This window comes from Lycium barbarum, chromosome 12, assembly GCF_019175385.1.
Source record: "Lycium barbarum isolate Lr01 chromosome 12, ASM1917538v2, whole genome shotgun sequence".
Taxonomy (NCBI): domain Eukaryota; kingdom Viridiplantae; phylum Streptophyta; class Magnoliopsida; order Solanales; family Solanaceae; genus Lycium; species Lycium barbarum.
This window is the reverse complement of record NC_083348.1, coordinates 28,901,366-28,915,298: the sequence shown is the minus strand read 5'-3', so window position 1 is coordinate 28,915,298 and position 13,933 is coordinate 28,901,366.

Genomic DNA, 13,933 nt, shown 5'->3' with positions numbered 1-13,933 from the left:
TGATGCATACATGTTAAGATGATGAGTATGAGTAAGATAGCATGCATTACTTCATTTATGATTATCAGTCAGATCCATATGTCTCATGTTGATGTTATTCCCATATTACTGATGTTTCCTTTCATTATGTACGCCTCTCATACTCGGTACAATATTCACACTGACGTCCTTTCTTCGAACGATGTGTTCATGCCCATAGGTAGACAGGGATGAGAGCTTGGCCTAGGTCCTCAGTAACTGTCAGCTGATAGATAGCACTCCATTGTTCGGAGGTGCTTATGACTATTCTTTTGATGTACATTCATATATGCATATTTTGGGCATGACGGAGTCTTGTTCCGTCCATGTATTCATTATGTTAGTAGAGGCTCGTAGATACGCAGTGTGGGTTAGATGGTCTCACAAGATGTTTTCATATGTATATATATTATTTTGATGGTCGAGAAGCAAATGTATATAAAGTATTTATGTTTTGATTAAATATGATTTTCCTACAATTGGTATGTAAAATTGATAAAAGAGTATTAAATGAGTAAGATAAGTATGAGAGTGAGCGGTGCTCGGTAACTAGCTCCGGGTACCCGTCGCGGCCCCTAGCTGGGTCGTGACAATATATGTTTGGGATGTTGTGTGTAGTGGCAGCCTTGTCGGCTTGCGTAGATATATATATTTGTTGTGGAAGCTGTGTATAATGGTAGCCTTGTTGGCTTATGTATTACTGGGACGTTCCCCTATATATGACAACCTTGCCGGCTTATATGCGACAACTTTAAAATAATGTCTTGCCTTTATATGTATATGATTTCTCGTTATGCTAGCTATAGACGATTATAGTTAACAGGTGTGTACGAGTGTCCAGCTCGGGCACTTGTCACGGCCTACGGGGTTGGGTCGTGACAAAAGTGTTATCAGAGCGGTTCATCCTCGGAGTGTCTACAGACCATGTCTAGTAGAGTCATATTTATCGGTGTGTTGTGCACCACATCTATAAACAGGAAGCTACAGGACATTTAGGATGTCATCTTTCCTTCTTATTCTAGATCGTGCGATAGAGCTGTATTATCAGGATAATTCCTCCCTAACGGATTGTTATGTTTACAGTGATGCCTCCAAAGAAGGCGACAGCTGCCCAGAAGGGCAAGTCAGTAGCTGGAGAGACCAGTCAGACCCGGAGGATCACTAGGGCTTATGCCCAATCTGCGCCTGAGATTAGGCTCCAGTCAGCGAGCTCCGCTACACCACCACTACTAGAGGATACTAGGGCAGCAGCAGCTGTAGATCAGGGGACGGCTCCACCGCCTGTTCCTGAGGTTCCAGCACCCGAGCCTCCAGCTCCCCAGCCAGGGGCGGAGGATAGAGCTATGAGGGACGCAGTCCAGTTATTGACCAGGTTAGCGTCGGGGCAGGCTCAAAGACACAGATTTGGAGGTGATTATGCGGACAGACATGATAGTTTGAGGGTCCGTGATTTCTTGACTTGTAACCCCCCAGAGTTCTATGGGTCAAAGCCCGCAGAGGATCCACAGGATTTTATTCGACAGATGCTGCGTACGTTGCGGATAATTAGACCTTCCGAGACTGAGTCGGTTGAATTGGATTCATATCGGTTGCGTGATGTAGCGGTTAATTGGTATGAGTCCTGGGAGTTGTCTAGGGGTGATGATGCTCCTCCAGCAGTATGGGACGAGTTCGTGGAGGCCTTTCTGGGCCATTTTCTGCCTCCGGAGATGAGGCGAGCCAGAGTTGACAAATTTCTACACCTGAGACAGAATGGCAGGAGTGTTCGAGATTATAGTCTCGAATTTGATTCGCTAGCTAGGTACACGCCCACTATTGTAGCTGACATGGCTGATAGGGTGCATCATTAAGTGATGGGGCTGGATCATTACTTGATTGATAGCTGTATGGCAATGGCTTCTCAGCCCGGTATGGACATCGCTCGAGTGCAGGCATATGCACAGGGATTTGAGGACCGACATAGAGAGCGTCGGTCTGATAGAGAGCATGGAAGGGGTCAGCATAAGAGAGTTACATCAGGTGGGTATTCTTCGGGTGAGTTTCGAGGCGGGCAACCCCAACAGCAGGATAGTAGATATTCTTCTCAGCCGTCACGGAGTGCACCTTCACGATTCACTGGTAGGAGGTTTGATAGTACACGGTATTCAGGAGCTGGTCAAAGCTCCATGACTTCAGGTTTCCAGATGCACAGGAATTCAGGTTCAGACGAGGCCATCCATACCTCAGTGCTCTCGATGTGGCAGACGCCATCTGGGGGAATGCCGTCTCATTACTGGTGCTTGTTGTTCTTGCGGCCGTCAGGGCCATACTATGAGGGAGTGTCGATTTGGGGGTGGTTCAGGTGGTGCAGCTCAGCCTACTGGATCAGTTGCTGGTTCATCTTATTCAGTGGCTATGCGCCCTATGGGGCAAGGTATTCCGACACCAGCAGGCCGTGGCAGAGGCAGTGGCGGAGTTTCCAGTTCTAGCGGTCCTTCGAACCGCATATATGCTTTAGCTAGCAAACAGGATCAAGAGACCTCGCCAAATGAGGTAACAGGTATACTATCGATTTTCTCCCTAGATTTATATGCATTGATAGACCCAGGCTCCACATTATCATATATTTCTCCCTTTGTTGCTAGTAAAATTGGGATAAAACCTGAATTTATAGAACCATTCGAGGTAGCTACACCAGTAGGGGATTCTGTTATAGCAAAACAAGTGTATAGAAATTGTTCGGTCATCGTATATAATCGTTGCACCAAGGAAGATTTGATAGAGCTAGATATGACTGAGTTCGATGTTATTATGGGGATGGATTGGTTAGCTTCCTGTTATGCTAACGTTGATTGCAGAGGCAAAGTAGTTCGGTTCCAGTTCCCAGGGGAGCCAATTATAGAATGGAGGGGGGATACACCATCGCCGATGGGTAAGTTTATTTCATACCTCAAGGCAAGGAAGATGGTTAGAAAGGGCTATATTTATCATCTGGTTCATGTGCATGACTTGAAAGCAGAAGTACCGACTCTTCAGTCAGTCCCGGTGGTTAATGAATTTCCAGATGAACTTCCAGGCCTTCCTCCTGAGTGTGAGATAGAGTTCACTATAGACGTATTGCCAGACACTCAACCCATATCTATTCCTCCTTACAGAATGGCACCTGCAGAATTGAAAGAATTGAAGGAGCAATTGAGAGATTTATTAGAGAAGGACCTCATCAGGCCCAGTACATCACCTTGGGGAGCACCGGTATTATTCGTACGGAAGAAATATGGGTCGCTGCGTATGTGTATTGATTATAGGCAGCTGAACAAAGTAACTATAAAGAACAGATATCCCCTCCCCAGGATTGATGATTTATTTGACCAGTTGCAGGGTGCTAAATGTTTCACGAAGATAGACCTGCGGTCAGGATATCACCAGGTGCGAGTAAGGGAGGCAGACATTCCGAAGACTACATTCAGGACCCGATATGGGCATTACGAGTTTAAAGTGATGTCCTTTGGGTTGACCAATGCTCCAGCAGTATTCATGGATTTGATGAACCAAGTGTTTAAGCCATTCCTTGACCTGTTCGTGATTGTATTCATTGATGATATTCTGGTCTATTCACGATCAGAAAAAGAGCATGCAGATCACTTAAGGACGGTACTTAGGGTCCTCCAGCATCAGAAACTATATGCTAAGTTCTCTAAATGTGAATTCGGGTTAACTTCAGTAGCATTTCTGGGGCTTATTGTTGGAGCTGATGGTATTCGGGTAGACTCGTAGAAAATTGAGGCCGTAAAGACTTGGCCTAGACCTACGACACCTACTGAGGTACACACAGTTTTCTGGGGCTAGCAGGGTACTACAGGAGATTTGTGGAAAAGTTTGCTTCGATTTCAGCACCTTTAACAAGGCTAACTCAGAAGGCAACTAAGTTCCAGTGGACCGATGCTTGTGAACGAAGCTTCCAATTATTGAAGAACAAGTTGACTACAACTCCAGTTCTAACTCTTCCTGAGGGACCAAATGGCTATGTTATTTATTGTGATGCTTCCGGTGTTGGGTTAGGTTGCGTATTAATGCAGCATGGCAGAGTTATAGTCTATGCCTCCCGACAGCTCAGGAAGCACGAAAGAAATTATCCCACCCATGATCTGGAGTTGGCAGCGGTGATTCATGCTTTGAAGATATGGAGACATTATCTATATGGCGTACATGTTGATATTTATACAAATCATAAGAGTCTCCAGTATATCTTTAAGCAAAAGGAGCTGAATTTGCGGCAAAGGAGATGGCTAGAGTTGATGAAAGACTATGATGTTGATATTCTATATCACCTAGGAAAGGCCAATGTGGTAGCAGACGCACTCAGCCGTAAATCTATGGGTAGTTTGGCAGATGCACCACCAGGGCAGAAAGAGATAGTCCATGACGTTTGTCAGTTAACTAGTCTGGCAGTTCGTTTGACTGATTCTGATAATGGTAGAATTTTTGTGCGAGGTGTTGCTGAGTCATCTATTGTAGAAGAGGTAAAGAGACACCAGTATGAGAATCCTATTCTTGTACATTATAGAGATACAACACTTCAGAAGGATGAGACCCCATTCGAGACTGTATCTGACGGAGTACTACGATACAGAGGCAGATTATGTGTACCTGAGGTTGCAGGATTACAGCCATAGGTTATGGGGGAGGCACACTATGCCTGTTATTCTATTCATCCAGGGTCAACAAAGATGTATCATGACCTCAGATGCCTGTATTGGTGGGATGGCATGAAGAAAGATATAGCAGAGTTTGTTGCCCAGTGTCCGAATTGTCAGCAGGTTAAGATCGAGCACCAGAAGCCTGGGGGACTATTGCAGGAGATGGAGATTCCGACCTGGAAATAGGAGGTAATCAATATGGACTTCATCACAGGTCTACCTAGCACTCCGCGGAAATATGACTCTATCTGGGTCATCGTTGATAGATTGACGAAATCAGCCCACTTCCTTCCAGTCAGGACTACATATTCAGCTGAGGATTATGCCAGGATGTATCTCAAGGAGATAGTGAGACTTCATGGGGTTCCCACAGCTATCATCACTGATAGAGGAGCCCAGTTTACAGCTAACTTCTAGAGATCCTTCCAGGAGGGATTGGGGACACAGTTGAGTCTCAGCACATCATTTCACCCTCAGACTGACGGAGAGGCCGAGCGTACCATCCAGACACTACAAGATATGTTACGAGCCTGTGTTATTAATTTCAGGGGTAGCTGGGATGATCACTTGCCACTTATTGAGTTTGCTTATAATAACAGCTACCATTCTAGCATCCAGATGGCACCGTATGAGACTCTATATGGTAGGAAGTGCAGATCACCTATAGGCTGGTTTGATGTTGGTGAGGCTATGTTGATAGGCTCAGATATGGTTCAGCAGGCTTTCGATAAGGTAAAGCTTATTCAGGAGAGATTACTGGCAGCGCAGAGTCGACAGAAATCATATGCAGATAATCGACGTCGAAACTTGGAATTCCAGGTTGGTGACTGGGTGTTCTTGAATGTGTCACCCATGAAGGGTGTTATGAGATTTGGTAGGAAAGGAAAGTTGAGCCCGGGATACATTGGGCCTTATCAGGTTATCCGTAAGGTAGGCCAAGTTGCCTACGAGTTAGACCTACCAGCTGTTTTGGAAGCAGTACATCCGGTATTCCATGTGTTAATGCTTCGCAAGTATATATGCGATCCTTCCAGGGTGTTTCCTGCAGATGATATCCAGGTAACAGAGGAGTTATCCTACGAGGAGCAGCCTATAGCCATACTTGATCGACAGATCAGGAGGTTGCGAACCAAAGACATGGCTTCTGTTAAAGTATTGTGGTGAAACAATAACAGGGAGGAGATGACTTGGGAAGCTGAAGAGGAGATGAAGAAGAAATATCCTCACTTGTTTCCTATGCCTACAGGTAACCTAAACTCCTTGCTTAGTTGTGCTAATTGTCTGATCAATCTATATGTTGGCGATAAAGAGAACCTTTCCCAAGACACTTATAGAACCCAACGGGATAAATTCAACATTCGAGGACGAATGTTCTAAAGGGGGGAAGGATGTTATACCCCATATTTTTATACGACGAGATTTTTCGCAAAAGAATCGACGCGAGTAAAGACGGAACCCTTCCCGGACACGAAACGGAAACTTGTAATTTTTAATTTTCAATTAGAACATAAATTGTTTATAAATTGTATTTAGTGTAAAAATATTATTATTGGAGATTGGGAATTAATTAATTGTGATTAGATTCTTAGACAATATTTAGTGAGTAATTAAAATTAATTAGCTTAATTAGGTTTGGTGGGCCCCACCCGATCATTCTTCAAAAAACATATTATGATAAATAAATATGATAATGAAATAAAGCTAAGTTAGTGGGTTAACATGGGGAAAAGCACGTGTAGGGAAATTGGGAACAATATATGTATAGTTAAATGAAAAGTGGATGAACCTTTCATCTCACACTTTGCAAAGCAAGTTTCAGAGAAAACAAAAGTGAAGTCATCAAATGCATGCCACCTTAGAAGGGCACGTGTAGGGCCTAAACAATGCATATATATATATTGGCAACATGACTCATAGTCAACATATTCAACATTTCAAAAAAAAAAAAAAAAAAAGGAGCAAGTGAAGGGAGGTTCGGCCATGGTTGATGTTTTTGCAAGCATGGGATCTTGATCCTAATTAATTTTCCAAAGTGTTCTAGCTGAATTAGAAGGACAATTGTGATGTGGAAGTATTCATTAAGGCAACAAGAACAAGTGCTATCTTAAATTGTAGGTGCTAGCCGATTGAAGGATTAAGTGTCAAGGTAAGAATTGATCACTTTTCATATGTTTTATGGTGAGTTGGATGCATTGTGAATATGCATAAATGTGAATTTAATGTATAAGTATTATGCATGTTGGTATTAGAATGTTGTTGTTGAAGTTTAAAGTGAGCCGTGTGATAAGGTTATATAAAGCAATGTTTAATCTTCTATTACAAGTATTGTGGATGGTTTGAATGTGTCGTAAAATGTGGAAATGAATAAAAATCTTGGAATTTTGTATGTTGGTATTGAAGCCGTGTAGGGGCTGGTTTAGGAGAAATTGGTAAATTGATTTATTTGACGGTTGGTTGATTGTTGTTATGGACGTGTAGTGAGGATGAAGTTTAATGATTCAAGTTGAAATTGAAATGGTTTGTGGGCTGTTGTAGGATCTAATATGATGCTAATATGGTTCTTATAATTGTATAAATGATGCCGTTAGATGTGTGGATTATTGGTGTATTTCGTGAAATTGAAAGAAAAAATGTGCTGTTGTGATTCTTGTAAAACTTGATAGATGTGTGTTGAACACAAGGAATTGTAAATGGTAATGTTATGTTGCTGTTTTGGCCGTGAGTAGGGGGCTGTTTTGATCAAGCATGATAGTTAATTTTAAGTCGCATTATAGTTGTGGTTTTCCCGAACTATATGGCGAAAAGATTAAAAAGTTAAAGTTGAAATTGTGTTGATAGGAACATATTGTTGTTCTTGTTGAATTGAAGGAATTGGAAGTATAAGTATGCCCATATATTGTTATTGGTATTTCTGTGTCTACAGGAGAACAATTGGAAATTTGGGATAGGTGAACCTATAGGGGAAGTGCTGCTGAATTTTCGCCAAAATGTTAGATAATAGAAAACTTAAGTGAGAATATATATAGACAGGAATGTAGGTCCTATAAAAGAATGAACTATAGAGTTGCGAACTAGAAAATGTAGTTACTAACGATAACGTCACTTTTATATAAATAGGCGAAAAGAGCGACGAGGCAAAAAGGATTCACGAACAGTCGTCGACAGGTATGTAAAGCCTATCCCTTCTTTCTTTTGGCATGTCCTAGATGTAAGTAAGATATAATATGAGCCTTGGGGAAATTCTACTCTCTAGTTCCAAGCATGATTCATGATTTTTATTCGTTCTTGATGTTAGAACTTTCAGGATAGTCGAGCTATTGCATCGAGTCTATTACATGATTGACTAAAATATGATGTATAGAAGTTCCTATTCTTAAAGAATTCCATTATTAGAGGTGTACTTGGCTTTTGTAAGCTATCTTATGTTAATTTGATACATGTATATGATCCCCGAAACGTTCCTTGTTACAGTTCGTAATAACATTTAGAAAGAACTTAATATGATTGTTATCCCGATACTTGAAAGCTGAGTAGTTTACTTATATATTGAGTCTCAAAAGATGATTGGTATGTATATGGTTGCTTATTACTCTGCTCGTGCTTACCGTTACATCTTTCACTGAGTCCCGGGCCAGGACATGTTTTCGTGCGCAGATCCGCTGCATTATTCACCGAGTCCCTCACTAGAGGGCCGGGACACGTTATATACATATGTATATGATGATATGATGATATGGGGATGGCGGCCAGGATGGCATATGATCATTTTATTCACCGAGTCCCTCACTAGAGGGCCGGGACACGTTATATATGCTTATGTACAATATGATTATCTAGTTATGTTGTTAAGTCCTATAATGGTATGGGTATGATGTTGACACATATGATTTATGTTCAAAGGTAAGTCTTATGGTTTTCTGGTTGTTGCACTGGGTCCTACACTCTTGTCTCAGTATGATCCTATTTATTATATTTCATGCTTTATATGCTCCGTACATATTCCGTACTGACCCCCTTTCTTCGGGGGGCTGCGTTTCATGCCCGCAAGTACAGACGCTCGTTTTGGAGATCTGCCAGCCTAGGATATCTATTCTGCTATTTTGGAGTGCTCCTTTGTTCCGGAGCCTAGCTTTGTGGTATAGATCCTTTTTGTTGTATATATATGTGTTTGTTCAGGGTACGGCGGGGCCCTGTCCCGTCATATGATATTGTCGGTACTCTTAGAGGTCTGTAGACATATGTGTGGGTCTGTATATAGTTGTTGTTTCGTTGTGCGGACATGACTTATGTTTGGGGCGTACCCATTCGTAGTGGCAGCCTTGTCGGCTTGCGTATATATATGTTTGGGATGTTGTGTGTAGTGGCAGCCTTGTCGGCTTGCGTATATATATGTTTGGGATGTTGTGTGTAGTGGCAGCCTTGTCGGCTTGCGTAGATATATATGTATTTGTTGTGGAAGCTGTGTATAATGGTAGCCTTGTTGGCTTATGTATTACTGGGATGTTCCCCTATTTATGACAGCCTTGCCGGCTTATATGCGACAGCTTTAAAATAACGTATTGCCTTTATATGTATATGAGTTCTCGTTATGCTAGCTGTAGACGATTATAGTTAACAGGTGTGTACGAGTGTCCAGCTGGGGCACTAGTCACGGCCTACGGGGTTGGGTCGTGACAATCTAGTTCAGCGAGGCAGCTCGTTTCTGGTGGCTGTGTACCTATTTTCCTAAATTAGACAGCATTGCAGATTTTCCTTGTGGTGTAAACATGTTTCTTCGATAAGTAACCTTTGTGGTTGTTGTTTGTTTGCGTAAATCGCCTTTGCGGCTGTTCGTATGAATGGCCCTTTTAGCAGTTTGTATGAATGAATGGCCTTTTTGGCAGTTTGCATGAATGTCCTTTTTGGCAGTTTGTATGAATGCCCCTCGCGACGATGTTTCTTTTAGTGCCCCTCGAGGTGATGTTTGTATGAATGGCTCTCGCGGCGATGTTTGTATGAGTGGCCCTCGCGGCGATGTTTGTATGAGTGGCCCTCGCGGTGATGTTTGTATGAATGGCCCTCGCGACGATTTTTGTATGAATGAATGGCCCTTTTGGCAGTTTGTATAAATGGCCCTCGCGGCGATGTTTGTATGAATGGCCTTCGCGGTGATGTTTATATTAATGAATGGCCCTTTTGGCAATTTGTATGAATGGCCCTTTTGGCATGCAAATAATAGATATGACTCTTGCGGTTGGATAATCTTTCTTTCGTCCACTGTATTGGTTGTGACCCTTATGGTCGGATATGCCTTTCGTCTTTGTCATGACCCTTTTGATCGAATATATCTTTGTCATTTGTTCTTTGTGTGACCCTTGTGGTCAGATATGTCTTCATCGTTCATTCTTTTTATGACCCTTGTGGTCAAATACGTCTTTTCCATTCATTTGTTTTGTTGACCCTTTTGGTCGAATATGTTTTTCTCATTCATTTCATGACCCCTATTTTGGTCGAATATGTCTTTATCCATTCGTTTCATGACCATCGTGGTCAGAGAGGCTATTTTCCTTTGTTTTATGACCCTCGTGGTTAGACATGCTCTTTTCTTTCGTTTCATGATCCTTATGGTCACAGATGCTCTTTTCCTTTTGGACACTTGATATTTGGTTGAGTTGTCTTTTGCTTTGTTGCGGGTAAGCCGGTTGATGACGTATCTGCCTTTCTGTTTAAAAACCCCGCATCCACAGAAAAATAGTTAATTTCCTAAGAGGCCGATTAGTGTTGTTGTCCTCCCGTCTGGTGTCTTCTCTTGATGATCCTCTGAATCCTCTTGGACTCGGTATTTCAAGAGATGGCTTTAGAGTGAACTTATACTAATTTTGAAAATCTTTATTTTCGTTTGGGATGTCATGACATGTGTTTTTTGAACGAGGTCTTCCGATCTTTCAGGGGATCTTGTTCCTAAGTCTCCGAACCCGTTGAATTTTTTAGATCTTTCTCAAAAAATTTGCCCCAGTTTAGGCCTTGATCTGATTGGCTCTTGTGTCGTCACATTGTGCGGGAATTTTTTAGGTTCCCTAAAAGGTTTTGCCCCAGTGTATGGACTGGGCTTGTCATCTTCTTTGCTGATTGCTTTTGACAGGAATTTTAGAGGTCTCCTAAGAAATTCAGCCCCAGTGTAGGGTTGATGTTGGTTGACTCTTACGTCGATCCTTATATTCTGATCCTGTTGATTCCTCCTGACTTTGTGTCTCAGAGGCTTCCAAAGGGTTTCTTGGGATTTTATTTTGTGACGATCGAACTCAAAAGAACCTATGTATCTTGTCGCAGCAGCAAATCAGGTCGAACGTAGTTCAGAATAAAATAATTGAGTTTTGGGTTTTACTTATGATGGGATCGGGTTTGATATGGACTACCTACGTATCCCACTTTTGGGGAAGTCAGGTCATTGCGTAGTTCATTGCATGGATGATTGTTTTTCCCTATTCTATTACAAAAGTACGATTACAAGCAAAAGATACGATTATAGGGAAATGATAATGCAATTACAAGAAAATGGAGTCCTAAATGTAGTATCTTTTGAATGCATCTGCATTGATAGCTTTGGGCAATTCTTGTCCATCAACTTTGTTTAGGAGCACGGCTCCTCCTGGCAGTACTTTTCTAACCATGTATGGTCCTTTCTAGTTTGGCACAAATTTCCCTTTCTATTATTCTTAGTGAGGGAAGAATCGTTTGAGTACGAGTTGCCCAATTTGGAAGAATCGACTCTGACCCGTTTGTTGAAGGCTCGAGACATTCTTTTTCTGTATAGCTATCCGTGGCATACTCCTACCATTCTTTTTTCGTCGATCATGGCCAACTGCTCGTTCCGGTTTCTGATCCATTCTGCATCGTTTAGTTCTGCTTCTTGGATGATCTTGAGTGAAGGAATATCCACTTCTGCAGGTATGACCGCTACTATTTCAGCATTGGTATAGGAGCACTCCTCTTGACCTGGAGTTGCAGTTTAGAGTGGTATGATTCTTTTGTGTGTGTATATATATATATATATATATATATATTGGTATGGCGGGGTCCTGTCCCGTCCCTATTACATTGTGTACTCCATGTAGAGGTTCGTAGACAGATGTGTACAGCTAGATGTCTTATGACCTCCTCGGTCTATATTTTTGTTATATCTTTTGATAGCCTTGTCGGCTTATATTTGGGCATAGTTGATGACGTATATATATATATATATATATTCTTTGGGCATGTGCCCCTTTCAGTTATGATATTTATGAGTTAGTTTCATGGACCACTCAGATATGACTATGAGATGTACGTTTTGAGGTACTTGGTAGGCTAGCTCCGAGTGTCCGTCATGGCCCTCCGATTGGGTCATGACAAAATTGATATCAAAGCAGTTCATCCTAGGATTTGTCTACGAGCCGTGTTCAGTAGATTCTTGCTTATGGGTATGAAACGCGCCACACTTATAAACAGCAGACTGCAGGGCATTTAGTAATGATTGACCTTTCTTTCTTATCTTAAATCGTGCGATAGAGCCATGTTATAAGGATTCCCCTTTTTTAACAATATGCTATGATTTCGGTGTTGCCTGTGATGAGGAAAGCATCAGCCGTCCAGAAGGGCAAGTTAGTGGCAGGTAGAAGGACTGGACAGGTATCGCCTATAGATGTTGAGGAGGGTGAGTCCTAGAATGAGGTTCCATCTCGAACCTCCCATACTTCACCCGCTCCAGAGGAGCATAGAGGAGCTCCAGCTCCAATTACAGCACCCCCAGTTCCTCTACCAAATGCCTCAGTTCAGGAGATGAGAGAAGCCATTCAGTTATTGACCCAGTTAGTAGCCGCTCCAGCCCAGCGACAGGGCACGGGTCATAGTGATAGGGTTATTAGTGCCAGATTTTGTGATTTTATTAAGTTAGACCCTCCAGGATTCTTTGGGTCAAAACTAGGCAAGGACCCGTAGAACTTTTTAGATGGGATGTTGAGGACATTGCGGGTGATGCATGATTCAGATATTGAGTCAGAGAGTTGGCCTCTTACAGATTACGGGATGTTTCTATTCATTGGTATAACACCCGGATGTCTTCTAGAGGGGTTAACGCGCCTCCACCTGTGTGGCAAGAGTTTGTAGACGCTTTTCTTCGACACTATTAGCCACAAGATATTCAACAGGCCAAAGCTGATAGGTTCTTGAATCGGGAACATGAGTGTTCGGGAGTATAGCCTTCGTTTTAACTCATTGGCTAGGTATGCTCCAACCATTGTAGCTTATATGGGAGATTGTGTCCACCGATTTGTGAGTGGTTTGGGACCGCATTTGGTTGATGGTTTCTTGACAGCCTCACTTCAGTCATGTATGGGTATTTTCCATATTCAGTTGCACGCTCAGAATCTTGAGGAGTGCCAGCATCAGCGGAGGGTTGAGCATGAGCACGATAGGGGTCAGAGTTAGAGGGCCAGATCTTCAGGATTTGTTAGTGAGTCCAGAGGTGGTCCGAGGCAGCAGTTCTCCAGGCGCTCAGCCTTTTCAGCAGCTAGTGTGCCTCCACAGTTTTCAGGACCTAGGTGTGATAGACCCACTCGTTTTAAGCCAGCTCGGAGTTCTGGAGCTTCCAGTTCTCAGATTAGAAGTGGTTCCAGTCAGATAAGACTATCTTTACCGTGATGCACTCAGTGCGGTAAGTTATATGCTGGGCAGTGCCGTTTAGGTCTAAATGATTGTTATACATGTGGTCGGTCAGGCCACATTATGCGAGATTGCCTTTCAAGAGCTGGTGGAGTTATAGTTCAGCCGACAGGGTCTGCAGCTGGTTCTTCGTCATCTATACGCCCTCCTGGGTAAACTTCTCAGACATCAGCTGGATGTGGTAGAGATAGTGGTGGAGCACTCTGTTTGAGCGGTCCTTAAAATTGCGTTTATGCATTGGTGGGTCGACAGGATCTTGAGTCTTCATCGGATGTTGTGATAGGTATACTATCAGTATTTTTTCATGATGTATATGCATTAATTGACCTAGGTTCCACATTGTCGTATGCTACTCCGTTTATTGCTGGTCAGCTTATGGTAAAACCCGAGTCAATCAAACCTTTTGAGGTGTCTATACTCGTTGGTGACCCAGTGATAGCTAGACGGGTATATAGAAATTGAGTGGTCATAGTCTGTGATCGTCATACCATGGCAGATTTGATTGAGTTAGCTATGGTAGACATTGATGCCATTATGGGTAAGGATTGGTTATCCTCTTG